At 48.4% G+C, this 17,309-nt stretch overlaps 1 pseudogene; it reads left to right on the forward strand.

Moving 5' to 3' along the window:
• LOC133391531 (uncharacterized) overlaps positions 1-14,589 on the forward strand; it is a 19,622-nt pseudogene extending 5,033 nt beyond the window's left edge.
• Positions 14,590-17,309: the final 2,720 nt, after the last annotated feature.

Here is a 17,309-nt window from a genome sequence, read left to right on the forward strand (position 1 = left end):
TGAAGGAAATTGCCCGCTCACTCAACCCCAAGAAAGCTCCGGGGGACGACAATATTCCAAATATGGCTGCAGCTGCGGCAATTCTGGCTTTTCCGGAAGTTTTTGCCAAAAGCTACAAGCAGCTACTGGAGGCAGGCACTTTTCCCGACGCATGGAAGCGGCAACAACTGGTGCTGCTTACCAAGTCGGGAAAACCACCTGGGGAGCCCTTGTCATACCGGCCAATTTGTTTGCTGAGTGTGCTGGGGAAAATTTTAGAGCGGTTGATTCAGCGGAGGCTGACAACCCATCTGGAGTCGACCGGGGGACTTTCGGACGCCCAGTACGGTTTCCGTAAAGGGCGTTCAACCGTTGATGCCATCACTCGGGTGATGGACAATGGTAAAGTCGCTCTAGACAAAAAGCGAAAGGGGGATCGTCTCTGTGCGGTGGTAACGGTGGACGTCCGGAATGCCTTTAACTCGGCAAACTGGACAGCGATCGGCCAAGCTCTGCAGCGTAAAAACACTCCGCCTTATTTGCAGGCGTTGCTGCGGAACTATTTCATTGGCCGAACGCTCCACTACGATACGGATGAAGGAGTAGTGTCGAGGACTGTATCTGCTGGCGTTCCTCAGGGTTCGGTTCTAGGACCAACACTTTGGAACGTCATGTACGACGACCTACTCCGCTTGCCGCTCGAGGGACTACGAGCGGACATCATCGGGTTTGCTGACGACGTGGCCTTCACATTTTTGGGAAGGACCACGGAACAGGTCAGCGCATTAGCAACGGCTAACCTGGAGAGGATCGAGCGGTGGCTGCAAGGAGTCGGTTTGGAACTTGCCCACCAAAAGACCGGGTTCATGATCTTTTGTACCCATCATGTCCCGCAGCTCGCAGAGCTTCATGCGGGCGGTCACTCGATCCAATCCACGGAAACGCTGAAGTACCTGGGAGTGGACCTCTGCCGCAAACAGCACCACAGCCGGCATCTGGAAAGAGTGGTCAATAAGGCTTCACGGATTACGAACGCCTTGACCTGCCTGATGCCGAACAAGCGTGGTCCTAAGAGCCGCAGTAGGAGACAGCTCGTAAACGTCGGCAACAGTATCATCCGATACGGAGTTGCCACCTGGGGGCGATGGGTGCTCGACAAGGAGACCCATCGCAAATCGGTCCAAAGGGCGCATCGACCGGGGGCTCTCCGAGTCGCCAGCGCCTTCCAGACCGTGTCTTATGATGCCGCTTGCGTTGTCGCCAACATCACCCCGTTAGTCCTTCTCATGCTAGAGGATATCCGCTGCCACGACGAAAAGGTAGCGAGTGGTTGAGTTCAATCGGACATACGAAAGCGGCAACGGGAGGAGACGATGAGGCGCTGGCAGGACCAGTGGACAACGGGTGCAGGGCAACCAGGAGCACCAGGACTGAAGACGAGGAGGCTGATTCCAGACATTAATCTCTGGGTCAGCCGCAAGCATGGGGAAGTCGACTTTTTCCTCACCCAGCTCCTCACGGGGCACGGGTTCTTGCGCTCCTATTTCGTCGAGAAAGGCATCCTGGAAGGCTCGCCCAACTGCCCCGAATGTGGGGACGCCGTGGAAGACGTTGAACACGTGCTGTTCCACTGTCCACGGTTCAATCGGATCCGGAACGAGATGCAGCAGCGGTGCCATTCCCGAGTAACAATGGATAACATCGTCTCGGAAATGTGCGCCCGCAGCGATACGTGGGAGGCCGTCCGCGCCGCCGCCAGGACAATCTTCTCCACTCTCCAAGCGAGATGGGATGTTGAGCGTCCACCAACGGCAAGGCGACGCAGGCGGGCCAGACGGCGGGTGAGGGACGCAAAAGGTGGTCCCTCAGGCCCTGCGGCACGGCAACAACCCGCGCCACAAGGGCCACCGTAAGCTGGAAAGTTACTAATCTTTTATCTTTTTCGTTTCGTTTCTTCCAGCTTTCTTTTTCTCTTCTCTCCCCTATTTTCAGCTTTCTTCTACCTCTTTCTCCCTTTTCTTGTTTTTTCTATCAAAATTTCGTTTCAGGAGAACTGCCTTACGTGCTTGGAGTGGTGGGCAACGATGCAGACCCCCCATTGCCCACCCGAAGTGTGGGCGATAGGACCAAAGGGACCGCGTCGCACCACGGAAAGCAGCGTAATAAGCAGAATCATCGGACCAGATCGCCGCAGAAGATGCGTCGTGACCCAGGGTGCAACCGCACACACGACTCCGCATGAAGTAATACGCACCACAAGCGTACCGGCCGAGTTGGGTGAGTCGGAGAGGGGGATGGAATATGCTCACTCTTCGTTAACAAAAAAAAAAAAAAAAAAAAAAAAAAAAAAAAAAAAGGTAGCCAAATGCAAGACATCATCGGACAGCCGAACGAAGCGGACGTGTTCTCACCTCGCTCCTGCTCGACACCAGAGTTCTACTGAACATTTTATACCCGGAGGCCTCGCCGCTACGGTATAAATTTGCTCGGTGCTCTGCTCATCCGCTCAGTCTTCATCCAGCCTTCGAGACGGCGTTACGCTGCCCAAATACCCAGCGCTCAGTGTTAGTGAATAATTTTGTGTGTGTGTGAAAGTGTCAGTATTCTTTTAACCGTTGACGAGAAAGGTCGTGCTTCTGCTAGTCTCAATTTCTAGAGTGCTTGATACAGTGTGTGTGTGTGTGTGTGTGTGTAGTGCTGTGCTGTGTTCTGTGTTAGCAATTCCAACCGTTATTAGCATCGCCTTCTGCGTTTATTATTTTAATTGTTTTTGCCGTCGGCTTTTTTCCTTCGGCATTGTAGCATCACCTTTTGTGTATTTTAATTTATTTGATTTTGCCGTCGGCTTTTTTTCCCGGCGGCATTTTAGCATCACCTTCTGTGTATTTAATTTATTTATTTTGTTGTCGGCTTTTTTCCCGTCGGCACTCTAGCATCACCTTCTGTGTGTATTTTAATTAATTTTATTGGTCGTCGACTTTTTTCCCGTCGGCATTTCTGCAAGTTTTTTAAATTAAAATTAATTTAGCGTTGGAATTGTTGACCGGTGCCATAAGTGCTACGTGCGAGTGAAGTGAAGTGATTCTGGGCCTTGAAGACTCCGATTGCTATTTTAATTAGGCCTTCTGCAAATATTATTTTTATATAACCCACAATTACCATTAAGAAATTAGCATCGCCTTCAGTGTAATTATTTAACTGCCTTCTGCATATTTATTTAATATCATTCTTGAATTAGCATCACCTTCAGTGCCATATTAACATAAAAATAATTTTATTTAAGCCTTCTGCAATAATTGTGATTTAATTTCTCTTTACATATATTATCTAGAATCACCTTCAGTGTATTGAATATATTTAGCCTTCTGCAAAATACAAAATATCAATTAATTTCTTTTAAAAACAAGTGCCTTAAGAAAATCTTGTTATTTAGCATCGCCTTCTGCGTTTTATTTAAAATAAGCTTTCGTTGACGACTTCGGTCGGAATCACTAGTGTTGTGTGTGTTGTGTGTGTGAATCAGTGAAGTGATTCCGTGTTTTGATAACTCCGATCGTAATTTGTTCTAAGCCTTCTGCAAATTTAAATTTAATTCTACAAACCCACATTTGCCGACGGGAATTTAGCATCGCCTTCAGCGTTTTTATTAACTGCCTTCTGCGGAAAATTTAAATAAATAATTGAGAAAATTCTAAAATAAGATATATAAGCATTGCCTTCTGCAATTAAAATATAATTATTTTAATTAATTAATAAACCTTCTGCATTGTTAACCTACTTGAAAAGTTTCCTTATAATTTTGTCTATAGAATCGCCCTCAGTGTTCAGATAAAATTTCAAATCATTTAACTTATCCTCGATATTATTTTAAAGTAACTTTAAATTGCCCATATAAATTATTAATACTAATAGCATTGCCTTCTGCATTTTAATAAATTAACTAAGCCTTCTGCATCAAGCTTTCGTTGAGACTTCGGCCGGAATCACTAGTGTGTGTGTGAAAAGTGGAGTGTTCTTGTGTTGACCGTTCCGATTGCCAAAAGCCTTCTGCATTTAATTTTATTTAATTTTTTTATTAAATTGCCTTTTTATAAATCCCAGTTTGCCGTCGGGAAATTATCATCGCCCTCCGCGTAGAAATAAAATTGCTTTCTAACAGTTGCCTTCTGCAACACATTTTATGATTTTTAACAAATATATTATTTTATTTAACGGTTTGCCCTTAGAAATTCAATATATTATATCAAGCCCTCAGCAAACAAAATTATTTTATTAAATCGCCCTCCGCAAAAACAAACTTTGAATTTAAAAAATTTATTAAACAATTAATTAATTAGCACCGCCATCTGCGTAATTAATTAAATTAAGCCTTCAGCAAATAAGCTTTCGTTGAGCGGTCCACGAGACCATTGTGCTTAGTGTGTGTTGTGAGCGAGATTCCCGATTCCATCTGTTCCTGCGACGAGATTTTCTCCAAGCGGCGTAGAAACATCGAGAGTTTCCAAACCGGCAAATAGTTTAAAGTTTTATAGAGTAGAATTTGAAATCCCATTTACAACCTAACCCAATCTCAATTAGCTCCCCAACTAAACCTTTATTATATAAAACCGCATTTATTTTCTTTTTTCGATTCTCTCTCCCTCTCAGCATTAAATTTCATAATATATATAAAAAACTAACAATAGAAATAGTTTTTTAAAACACTTCACAAACACATTTTGAACCACCATTCGTAAAGTAGAATAATTTCCCAAACCAGAAGAACTAACAATTTAAATTTGCAAAATCTATCCTAACCAAATTTCAAAACTCTCGTAAAACTAACAAACCAATCTCCAGTAAGGGAGCGTAGAGCAAGGTGAACGGAAACCCATTTTACCTGTATCCCGTAGCATAGCCAAAAATATAACGGGAAACTTGATCCATTTTACCTGTAACGTTGAAGCACACACGTCTCCTCACGTAGTTTGTCACTTTTAAGCACTCTTAAATTTCATTCATTTCATTCATTTCATTCAAATCTCGAAAACTCTAGAAAAACTCAAATCCCACATAGGAAGCCTTCTGCGAATATTTTAAAATAAACATTAGTTCAGTTTCTATCCATGAGCGAATTTATTTTTTACTTTAAAAAAAATAAATTATTTTTACTCAAATATTAAAACAAATAATTGTTAAAAGAACCTTTATTTGAAATAATTAACTTACAACGCCTTAAGCACAATAGAGCAAAATTTAATATTTACAATTTTCAATTCAACGCTTCACATTTTGAGTAGCATATTTTTCTTTACAATCCATTTTGTTATATTCCCTTACAGAATTAAATCTCAATTTATTTACACATATATCCACTTTGTCTAAGTTTTAATATAAATTAATTAGACAATTCCAATATTTACCAAAAAATTTGCAATAATTTTTGATAAGTGGTAAAACGTCTTCCCCAACCAGAACCCTTTAACAAGTAGAAATTTCAATAATCACGTAGTTATTTTTTCTCCCGGCTCTCTGCATGTTTAAAAATAATAAATTAGTTTAAATAATTAATTATATTAAATGATTTAAATAATAACAAAATAATTTGAATTGACATTTAAACACTTGACATTCAACGTTGACACATAATCAAACTGACAGTTCAATATATCTGACATCTAACGTCACTTTGACATCTTAAATTGGTTGACATATATAATTTAAATGTTTTGACCGATGCAACCGAATTAATAATAATTTCAAAATCAATTATATTCAGCCAACTTAATTGAATTTAAATTGCTTTTGCTAAAGTTACAATTCATTACACAATAATTAACTCAAATTTTATTTAAAAATCCCAATATCATTCGTTTAATTAAAATTTAAAAAGCCAACTTAAATATTCAGTTAATTTTTGACAAGACACACAACATAAAAAATCAAACCATCATTCGTAAAGTAGAATAATTTCCCAAACCAGAAGAACTAACAATTTGAATTTTCAAAATCTATCTCAACCAAATTTCAAAACTCTCGTAAAACTAACAAACCAATCTCCAGTAAGGGAGTGTAGAGCAAGGTGAACGGAAACCCATTTTACCTGTATCCCGTAGCATAGCCAAAAATATAACGGGACACTTGGTCCATTTTACCTGTAACGTTGAAGCACACACGTCTCCTCACGTAGTTTGTCACTTTTAAGCACTCTTAAATTTCATTCATTTCATTAATTTCATTCATTTCATTCAAATCTCGAAAACTCTGAAAAAACTCAAATCTCACATAGAAAGCCTTCTGCGAATATTTTTATACAATCATCAGTTCAGTTTCTATCCATGAGCGAATTTATTCTCAACTTAAAAAAAAATATTTTTCACTCAAATATTTAAACGAATAATTGTTAAAAAACATCCTTTATTTAAAATAATTAACTTACAACGCCTTAAGCACAATAGAGCAAATTAACTAATTACAAATTTCAATTCAACGATCCACAATTTGAGAAGCAAATTTTACATTACAATCTATCTTATAATATTTCTTTACAAAATCAGTCTTTATCCATTAATACATCCATACGCTTTGTAAAAGTTTTAATATAAATTAATTAAACAAACTACAATATTTAACAATATATTTCCAATAAACTTTTATAAATGGTAAAGCGTCTGCTCCAACCATAATCCTCTAACAAGTAGAATTTTAATAATCACGTAGTTAATTTTTCTCCCGGTACTTTGCATGTATAAAAATAACAAATTAGTTTTCTGATTTAAATAGTTTAAATAATTATTAAACATAAATTATTTTATTAATAACAATATAGTTTGAATTGACACTTGACATTCAACGTTGACACATAATCAAATTGACAGCTCAATATATCTGACACCTAACGTCACTTTGACATCTTGAATTGGTTGACAGTTATAATTTATAATTTTTGACAGTTGCAACCGATTTAATAATCATTCATATAAAAAAAAAATATTTATATTCAACCAATAAAATTAAATTAAATTGCTTTTGCTCAATTGACGATTTATTACACAACAATAAATTCAATTCTTTTAAAAACTTTTACAACGCAACGTCATATCCAGTTGACATTTAATTTGTTTGGACAGCTGGTTAAAACCTGACATTTACCGTTATTGACAACAAATAGACTGACAGCTATTTAACTAAAATTTTAACCTCGAAAAACTCTTTCAATTTATGAAATTCCCCTTTCTAAATTAAATTAAAGTTTACTTAAATCCGCTCTCAATCATTTAAATCGCTTCCTAAGCTTTTTCTTTTATTTATTAATACCATCTAACCCAGTTAATACTTGCTCCGTTGCAACAATTCGAAAAATAACTTTAATTATCTTATTTGAATATTCCCATGACATCAAATTGCATTCATTAGACATTGACGTAAAGCATCACGGTACCATTGACACTCAAAAAGATTTGACAATTTTATCAATAACTTGAATGACAGTGACATCAAACGTCTCATCATATTGACAAAAAATTAATTGGCAATTTGATTACAGCGCGAAATCCATTGACATCTAACGTTTTTAAACTTGACAATAAATTCATTTTCCCGTTTAAATTAAAAAGTTTGACATTAAATTCGTCCCTATTCTGACAATAAGTACTTAATTAATCAATCAATCAACCTACTTGCGAAATTCCTTAGAAAATCAGTAGACAGTCATAATAACCCTCATAGAATTTAACCGTAGAAACTAACCAGTAGTAAAATGGTGATGAACACACGCTCCACTTTAGCTCGTAGAAGTAGTCCCTCGAAGGCAGTGACGAGTAGATATTCCGTCCGCCGTAGCTCGCTGGGAACGATGTCCCCGTCTAAGGCTTCGGCCACCAGCTTTGGTAGACGGGCATCAACAACCCAGCTGATGGCTTCCAAGGCACCTGCCGTACGAAGAGCTACTTCGGTAGAGGTGGAGGGAAAATCAAAAAGGGTGTCTGTTCTCCCGCAGATTGTGGAAGACAGCCAGGGGGAGGGCTGTAAGGCAGGGCAAATTTATGACAGGAAATTTTTCGCTACCGCATATCCAGCAGAGTCAAATCCCATGGGCCCATTGCAAAAAGCAAAACATGAGCTCATGCTGTTTATCAGGGACACCGTGAAGCACAGGGCTATTTTAGCCAAAACGCCCCAATTCGCTAATTGGGAAGAGCGAATTGGCTCAGTATTAGCCCTGCTGCACAATCTTCCAGCAATTTGGCTAGGAGAGGCGGGGTCCGGAATTGACGTGGGAACGGGAACCGAGGATCTCGTAGTGGAGGACCCGGTGTTGGAGCAAGACTTAGGGCCTTTGGCAGGCCCTAATCAGGAGCCGCAACCGGGATCTTTGCCCTTGGACGAGACTGATGTCACTTAATTTTTTAATGTCCTTGGGGGAGTCATGCGGGAGATGTACAACGTAATAGTAAGGGAGAATGAGGCCAAGACAGGAGGAAATGGGGAACAGGGACAACAGCTGGTGGGTCAGGAAGGGAAAAAGGGCAAGAAGAAGGGAAAGGGTGGGAAGGAGGAAAATGCTAAGGTCGTTGTGGCAGAGGAACCTTGCGAAGGGGAAAGTTGTTCGACGGACCAGGGATCTGGACCATCAGAGGGGCAAGAGGGTGCGCAAAAATGGCGGACGGTAAAGGGGAAGACCGCCGTGCGCCGGGAGAGACGGAAGAGGAAGAAGCAGCGTGAAGCTGAGCAAGCAGCCAGCCTCGCCGCAAACACGCCACCTTCTGCTCCCCAACCCAAGCAAAAGCCGGCACCTGCTTCTAACCCCAGGGCCGGCCGAATGCCAAACGCCATTGAACTTGAATCAATTGGGGGATTCAAGCACGCAGACATGATGCCTATCCTGAGGGAAAAGGTGAAAAAAGAGGATGTGCAGAGAATTCGCACAAACTTTAAGGGTCATCTACTCCTGGAATTAGCACCAATGTCGCACCAGGAAACGATGACCCTTTGGAGAGAGGTGTCTGCGGCCCTTGATGGCAAAGCAAAATGCCGACCGCGGACACCCTCAGTGCGAGTGAACTGCACTAACATTCCGCCTGGCACCTCGTCCGAAGAAATTTCTTCGGAAATGAGTGCCGCGCTGGGCGTTGAAATTTTCAGCGACCAGATCACGACCGTAAAAACGCATTACGGTACGTTGGTCGCATTTTTCGACTGCCCAGCAATAGCGATGACAGACCAAGCCCTGGCGAGGCAACACACGGTCGGTTTCAGCAAATGCTGCAGGCTTCGGCTTTTGGAGCGTCGGCGGCAGTGCTACCGGTGCTACGAATACGGGCATACTGCTGCCCGTTGCCGTGGTAAGGACCGCAGTAGCAAATGCCACCGCTGCGCGGAAGATAAGCACGAGGGACCGTGCACTAGGGAGCGGAAGTGCTTGGGATGCGAGGGCCCGGATGCAATCGGGCATTCGCTGGGCCAGCGCAGTTGCCGCTACTTTGGAAAGGTAACCCCACAGCCCAGTCATGATTAGAGTGTTCCAACAGAACCTCAATCATGACCAAACGGCTCAAGACTTGCTTTTGCAAAGTGCTCGAGCCGAGGGTTGTGATATTCTGATTATCTCGGACCCCTATTGGGTGCCGAATAATAACAGCAATTGGGTTACCGATACCACTGGTCGGGTAGCAGTGGTATCAGTTGGGGATTATCCTTTTCAGCGCATCATTGACAACCAACGCGAGGACTTCGTTGTGGTCGAGATGCGGGGAATCGTTTTCTGTTCCGTCTACCTACCACCCGTGGGTTCCGATTTGACTGTCGAGGAGTACAAACGCAAATGGACCGAAATCGTGTCTGTGCTCCCACGGAATCGGGACACCGTGATCGGGGGTGATGTAAACGCCTGGTCAGGTGCATGGGGAATGGAGCGGAGGCCAAACGATGGGGAAAGGGTATCTAGGGGGGGAGTTGTGATGGATGCGGCGGCTGCTCTGGGATTGGTTCTCCTGAACCAGGGCAACCAGAGCACTTGGATTGGGGCAAATGGTCGCAACTCCATTGTGGACGTATCCTTTTGCAGCCCCTCCTTGGTAAGGGACAATAATTGGCGCGTGTGTGACGAAACCCCAAGTGACCACAACACTATCAAGTTTGTGGTCGGCAGGGTTCCGAGACAGCGCGCCAACAACGAGGTACACTCAGCAGTGAATGGGGGAAGGTGGTCCACAAGATTCTTCGACAAGGATTTGTTCGTTGAAATCTTGAGGGACCAGGACATTTTTGGGCATGTTGCTACGCCAGAGGAGCTGACCCAGGCCATTACGGTGGCCTGTGATGGCACCATGCCTAGGCAACCCCCAAGGCGACAGGGCCGGCGGCCAGTTTATTGGTGGACGTCCGAGATTGATCGGTTGCGCAGCCATTTTCATGGAATGAAACGGCGGTTCAACCGGGCCCGGACCGAGGAGCAGCGCGAGGAAAGGCGTCAAATGAAGTCGGACGCACGCGCTGCCCTGGAACGGGCCATCAAACTCAGCAAGGACCAACACAAGCAGGATCTGCCGGAACAATTGGAACCGCACGGCTTTGGCCCTGCGTACCAAATCCGCAAGCAGCAGTGGGAAGGAGCTCGGGTTCCGATGGAACGGGATGCCAATAAGCTCCAGTTCATCGTGAATGAGCTCTTTCCCGATCGTCCCCCGATGGAGTGGCCCGAGACGGAAGTAGGTGGGGATCCACAGGATCCGGTCTCGGAGGAGGAGTTGGCGGAAGAGTTGAAGGAGATTGCCCGCTCACTCAACCCCAAGAAAGCTCCGGGGGACGACAACATTCCAAATATGGCTGCAGCTGCGGCAATTCTGGCTTTTCCGGAAGTTTTTGCCAAAAGCTACAAGCAGCTACTGGAGGCAGGCACTTTTCCCGATGCATGGAAGCGGCAAAAACTGGTGCTGCTTACCAAGTCGGGGAAACCACCTGGGGAGCCCTCGTCATACCGGCCGATTTTTCTGCTGAGTGTGCTGGGGAAAATTTTGGAGCGGTTGATTCAGCGGAGGCTGACAACCCACCTGGAGTCGATCGGGGGACTTTCGGACGCCCAATACGGTTTTCGTAAAGGGCGTTCAACCGTTGACGCCATCACTCGGGTGATGAACAACGGGAAAGTCGCTTTGGATAAAAAGCGAAAGGGGGATCGTCTCTGTGCGGTGGTAACGGTGGACGTCCGAAATGCCTTCAACTCGGCAAACTGGACAGCGATCGGCCAAGCTCTGCAGCGTAAAAACACTTCGCCTTATTTGCAGGCGTTGCTGCGGAACTATTTCATTGGCCGAACGCTCCACTATGATACGGATGAAGGAGTAGTGTCTAGGACTGTATCTGCTGGCGTTCCTCAGGGTTCGGTTTTAGGACCAACACTTTGGAACGTCATGTTCGACGACCTACTCCGCTTGCCGCTCGAGGGACTACGAGCGGACATCATCGGGTTTGCTGACGACGTGGCCTTCACATTTCTGGGAAGGACCACGGAACAGGTCAGCGCTTTAGCAACGGCTAACCTGGAGAGGATCGAGCGGTGGCTGCGAGGAGTCGGTTTGGAACTTGCCCACCAAAAGACCGGGTTCATGATCGTTTGTACCCATCATGTCCCGCAGCTCGCAGAGCTTCAAGCGGGCGGTCACTCGATCCAATCCACGGAAACGCTGAAGTACCTGGGAGTGGACCTCTGCCGCAAACAGCACCACAGCCGGCATCTGGAGAAGGTGGTCAATAAGGCTTCACGGATTACGAACGCCTTGACCTGCCTAATGCCGAATAAGCGTGGTCCTAAGAGCCGCAGTAGGAGACAGCTCGTAAACGTCGGCAACAGTATCATCCGATACGGAGTTGCTACCTGGGGGCGATGGGTGCTCGATAAGGAGACCCATCGCAAATCGGTCCAAAGGGCGCATCGACCGGGGGCTCTCCGAGTCGCCAGCGCCTTCCAGACCGTGTCTTATGATGCCGCTTGCGTTGTCGCCAACATCACCCCGTTAGTCCTTCTCATGCTAGAGGATATCCGCTGCCACGACGAAAAGGTAGCGAGTGGTGGTGTTCAATCAGACATACGGAAGCGACAACGGGAGGAGACGATGAGGCGCTGGCAGGACCAGTAGACAACGGGTGCAGGGCAACCAGGAGCACCAGAACTGAAGACGAGGAGGCTGATTCCAGACATTAATCTCTGGGTCAGCCGCAAGCATGGGGAAGTCGACTTTTTCCTCACCCAGCTCCTCACGGGGCACGGGTTCTTGCGCTCCTATTTCGTCGAGAAAGGCATCCTGGAAGGCTCGCCCAACTGCCCCGAATGTGGGGACGCCGTGGAAGACGTTGAACACGTGCTGTTCCACTGTCCACGGTTCGATCGGATCCGGAACGAGATGCAGCAGCGGTGCCATTTCCGAGTAACAATGGATAACATCGTCTCGGAAATGTGCGCCCGCAGCGATACGTGGGAGGCCGTCCGCGCCGCCGCCAGGACAATCTTCTCCACTCTCCAAGCGAGATGGGATGTTGAGCGTCCACCAACGGCAAGGCGACGCAGGCGGGCTAGACGGCGGGCGAGGGACGCAAATGGTGGTCCCTCAGGCCCTGCGGCACGGCAACAACCCGCGCCACAAGGGCCACCGTAAGCTGGAAAGTTACTAATCTTTTATCTTTTTCTTTTCGTTTCTTTCCAGCTTTCTTTTTCTCTTCTCTCCCCTATTTTCAGCTTTCTTCTACCTCTTTCTCCCTTTTCTTGTTTTCTCTATCAAAATTTCGTTTCAGGAGAACTGCCTTATGTGCTTGGAGTGGTGGGCAACGATGCAGACCCCCCATTGCCCACCCGAAGTGTGGGCGATAGGACCAAAGGGACCGCGTCGCACCACGGAAAGCAGCGTAATAAGCAGAATCATCGGACCAGATCGCCGCAGAAGATGCGTCGTGACCCAGGGTGCAACCGCACACACGACTCCGCATGAAGTAATACGCACCACAAGCGTACCGGCCGAGTTGGGTGAGTCGGAGAGGGGGATGGAATATGCTCACTATTCGTTAACAAAAAAAAAAAAAAAGGTAGCCAAATGCCTCGTCATCTAATTAGTGACGCGCATGAATGGATTAACGAGATTCCCTCTGTCCCTATCTACTATCTAGCGAAACCACAGCCAAGGGAACGGGCTTGGATGCACTAGCGGGGAAAGAAGACCCTGTTGAGCTTGACTCTAGTCTGGCATTGTAAGGCGATATAGGAGGTGCAGCATAGGTGGGAGGGCTTCCTCGTGGAGCTCGCCTCTGAGATACCACCACTCTTACTGTTGCCTTACTTACATGATTGGGTGGAACAAGCGCGGGCCCCAGTTCCGGATCGTGTGCGCACCTCCTCCGGGGGGCTGTGGCGGCGGTTCGCCTGCGCGCGCCCAATGCGCCGTGTTTCTCGCTCAGCGTCCAGTGTGTCGCTGGGTGGTGCCGCCGGGGAGACTGCATCGTAGCATCGTCGTGTGTAGCGTGTTACCCGCTTGTCCGACCGTGAGCCGTGGCCCGCAAGGGTACAAGCTTGCGTACGTCGGTGCATTCGTGGTGCACTGCTTCTGCGCGGTCGATCGTTTATGATGTCACGTTTGCCCCCGGTTCCGCGCGCCGCCCGGCTCGAAGACTCCTGGACAGGTCCTTTCGGTCCACGTCATGGACAGTGCCAGGTGCGGAGTTTGACTGGGGCGGTACATCTCCAAAACGATAACGGAGGTGTCCAAAGGTCAGCTCAGTGTGGACAGAAACCACACGCTGAGCATAAGGACAAAAGCTGGCTTGATCCCAACGTTCAGTACACTTCGGGACAGCGAAAGCTTGGCCTTACGATCCTTTTGGTTATAACGAGTTTTTAGCAAAAGGTGTCAGAAAAGTTACCACAGGGATAACTGACTTTTTTTTTTTTTAAAACGGGTTTTTTATTTTTTTACCAAATTTCAACCCTCCCTCACCCCTACAGTCTTGTCCGCGAAGACGTACCTTGAAGGGGGTTTCTCGGCTAAGATGCCGTTTCTGCAACCGTGCATTAAGCACCTATCAATTTTATTTTTGATTTTAATATAACTCCTGTATTCCCTTTTTTTTCGAGTAATGTTTAATGCTTTAACGCGCTCTGTTATTCACGACGCCAAACACCTAGCAGGAGGCAACTTCCGCCTCAACCGCTGCGGCTTCTTCTGCAGCATTCAAGCCGCCGTGAGTGACTGCGTCGTCTCGATTATCAGCGCGGTTGCGCATACCAGACGGTCCGGCTGCGATGTCCGCGCTTCCTCGGCCGTCTGAATCGTCGTCGCTGCTGCTTGATGACGATGATGATGCAGGACTCTGCTCCCCATACAGGCGTCTCGCGTCCTGTATCGCTTGACGCCTTCTCGCTCGGAACCGCGCTTGCCGCTGCCGAAGATCTGCACGGCGTGCCGCAGTTCTGGGCGATGGTGGTGGAGTTGGGGGACGTACTGCTCGCTGCAACTCTCGTTGCCGTGCCCTGGCTGCTCGGCGGCTCGCGTTTCGCCGGTCGTTCCGTGCTCGACGGATTTCTGCTCGCCGTGCCTCCAGATCGGCAACTTCTTCGACGTGCTGCTCGTTGCCATGGGCTGCTAGGGCTGCTCTCTCGTCGTCCCAGGCTTGCTGAAGTGAAGCCGTTATCCGCTTAGCAGCTTCACAGATACGGCACCAGCTCTCGGCATCGCGCAACAAGTGCAGCTGGAGGTTTTCCGGACGGACCGGGTCCGTACTTCCCTCGCCGAGTAGCTGCTGCCGGACTTCAGCAAACCTCGGGCACTCGAACACCGCGTGCTCCGCGGTCTCAGGAACTCCGCTGCACAGCTGACAGTCAGGGGACGATGTGAAGCCATTGCGACACAGATAGTCCCGGAAGAAGCCATGTCCCGAGAGTACCTGGCACAAATGGAACGACACATCTCCATGTTTCCTTGACTGCCAGCTGCCGATGTTTGGTAGTACGCGGTGCGCCCAACGCGTGTATCGGCTGGTGTCGGCTTCCGCATCCCACTGTTGCTGCCATTGCTCGATCGTGGCCTGTCGCTCCTGCTTCCGGATGTTCGCCCTCGTGTCAGTGCGGTTGACGGCACTTAGTCGCTGGTAGACCCGGGCGTCTTCATCCACCAGCAGGCAGATGGGGGTCAAGCCAGCCAGGAGGGTGGCAGTCTCATACCTTACGGTACGGAATGCTCGTGTCACCCTCAGTGCCATCTTCCGCTGTACACGCTCCAGCAGGCGACCAGGGTCGCGTTTCTGCAGCTCCATACTCCATACCGGTGCAGCATACCGCATAACGAACTCGGACACCGAAGCTAGCAGCTTCGCTTTCGATGCCCTTGGTCCGCTATGGTTTCTCAGCAATCTGGATGTGGCGTCGGCGATCTTCCCAGCCCTCTCGGTGACCTCCTTGACGTGCGGCAGCCACGACAACTTGTCCTGGAGGGTCACGCCGAGATAGCGGATCGAGCGGGACGAGGTGACGTCCACGTCGCCTACTCGGACGGTAATCCGCGTCGGGGCTTTTGTGCTGGAAATGACCACCATTTCCGTTTTTGCCGGCGCCAGCTCGAGATGGTGTCGAGCCATCCACTCCATCACTGAAGTAATCGCTTCTTCCGCAGCAGCTTTAACGTTATCTGGGATTGTGCCTGGGACCAGCAGCACCAGGTCGTCGGCATACCCCAGGATCTCCGCATCGGGTGGCAGGGCGATGTCTAACACACCGTCATACATCGTGTTCCACAGAGTGGGGCCTAGAATAGACCCCTGTGGAACCCCTGCCGTGACGGACCGCACTACCGGGCCATCGGAGGTTTCATACACCAGCTCTCGGTCCTGGAAATAGCTGTGTATGATACGTTGGAGGCCGGCGGGAACACCTTTCGCCTGCAGCGCAGTGGCGATGGCCTGCCAACTTCCCGTGTTAAACGCGTTCCTCACATCTAGTGCAGCAACTAGGAGGAACCGTTTGTCGCGTCGGTTCGTGCGACCGAACGACATCGCACGCTGGCCGGCCTCAACAACCCTCTGAATAGCACCGATGGTCGAGCGCCCTCTTCGGAAACCATACTGCCGGTCCGACAGTCGCGGTGAATCTGGATCTTCCAGGAACTCGTGCAGCCTGTTCAGGATCAAGCGCTCAAGCACCTTGCCCAGTGCATCCAACATACACAGGGGCCGGTACGAGCTGCTCACTCCGGGGGGTTTTCCTGGCTTCGGGATGAGTACAAGGCGCTGCCTCTTCCACGCTGCAGGAAACGTACCATTGACGAGGCAGCCCTGGTACAGCGCCGTGAAAACCCCCGTGTGCCGAGGATGTGCTTTCACCACCGCGTTCGGGATACCGTCGAGTCCCGGGGCCTTTTTGTTGGCCATGCGGCGCGCGATGAACTGGAGTTCCTGGTCCGTCACTGCTGTTACCGCTCCTGGCCGCTCCTCTCCCTCGACGATAGCCGCTTCTGGCCAGACGAGGGGCGGGTGCTGGGGGAAGAGATCGGACACAATGTGTTCGAGCCTGTCCCGCTCCGTCTCGGGTGGCGTCCGTCCACCACGGAGGTGGGACAGAACGACGAGATATCCGGCTCCGAACACATTCTCTTCGGCGATGTCGATCAGCTCCTGGAACGAGTTCCGCTTGCTGGCCTTAATCGCCTTCCCCAGCTCCGCCCTCGCTGTACGATGTTGTGCTGCGGGGATGCTCCGCTCTTGCAGGTCGCTGGTCTGCTGCATTCGATCACGGGCGCGTTCGCAGTTCTCTCGCAGCAGCCTGAGCAGCGGCGTCCACCAGAACAGGTCACGATGGGGGTCACTGCGCGACGTTGTAACCCGCTGCATCGTCTTGTCACACGCGGCGAGCATGATCTCGACCATGCGTTCATGACTCACCGCCCGTTCTGAGAACCGCTCGTCCAGCAGCGTCGACAGGAAGGCTCGCTGCGAGAACTGCGTCGCCTTATACCGCCGACCCGCGTGTCGAATGCGCCCCTGCTGTCTCCTCGATGGTGGTGAAGGCTCGTTTGCGACGGGAACTGTGGTGCCAACTGTGTACGTGATGTACCGGTGGTCGGAATACGAGTACTCACCGCACACGTTCCACGTTCCCGGCTGCGCGATGGTTGGTGTCGCAAACGCTACGTCGACGATGTTTGCTGTTGCCGCTCCGTTGCCGTCAAAGGTGTTCGTCGTGCCCTGGTTTAGTACCACCAGGTCTAGCTGCTGTATGGCGCTGAGCAGCTCTTCCCCCCTTTCGCTGTTACGCTCGCTTCCCCATTCCACATGCCAGGCGTTGAAGTCGCCGGCAATGACGACTTGTGAATGGG

The sequence above is a fragment of the Anopheles gambiae genome, chromosome X (assembly GCF_943734735.2).
Source record: "Anopheles gambiae chromosome X, idAnoGambNW_F1_1, whole genome shotgun sequence".
Lineage (NCBI taxonomy): Eukaryota > Metazoa > Arthropoda > Insecta > Diptera > Culicidae > Anopheles > Anopheles gambiae.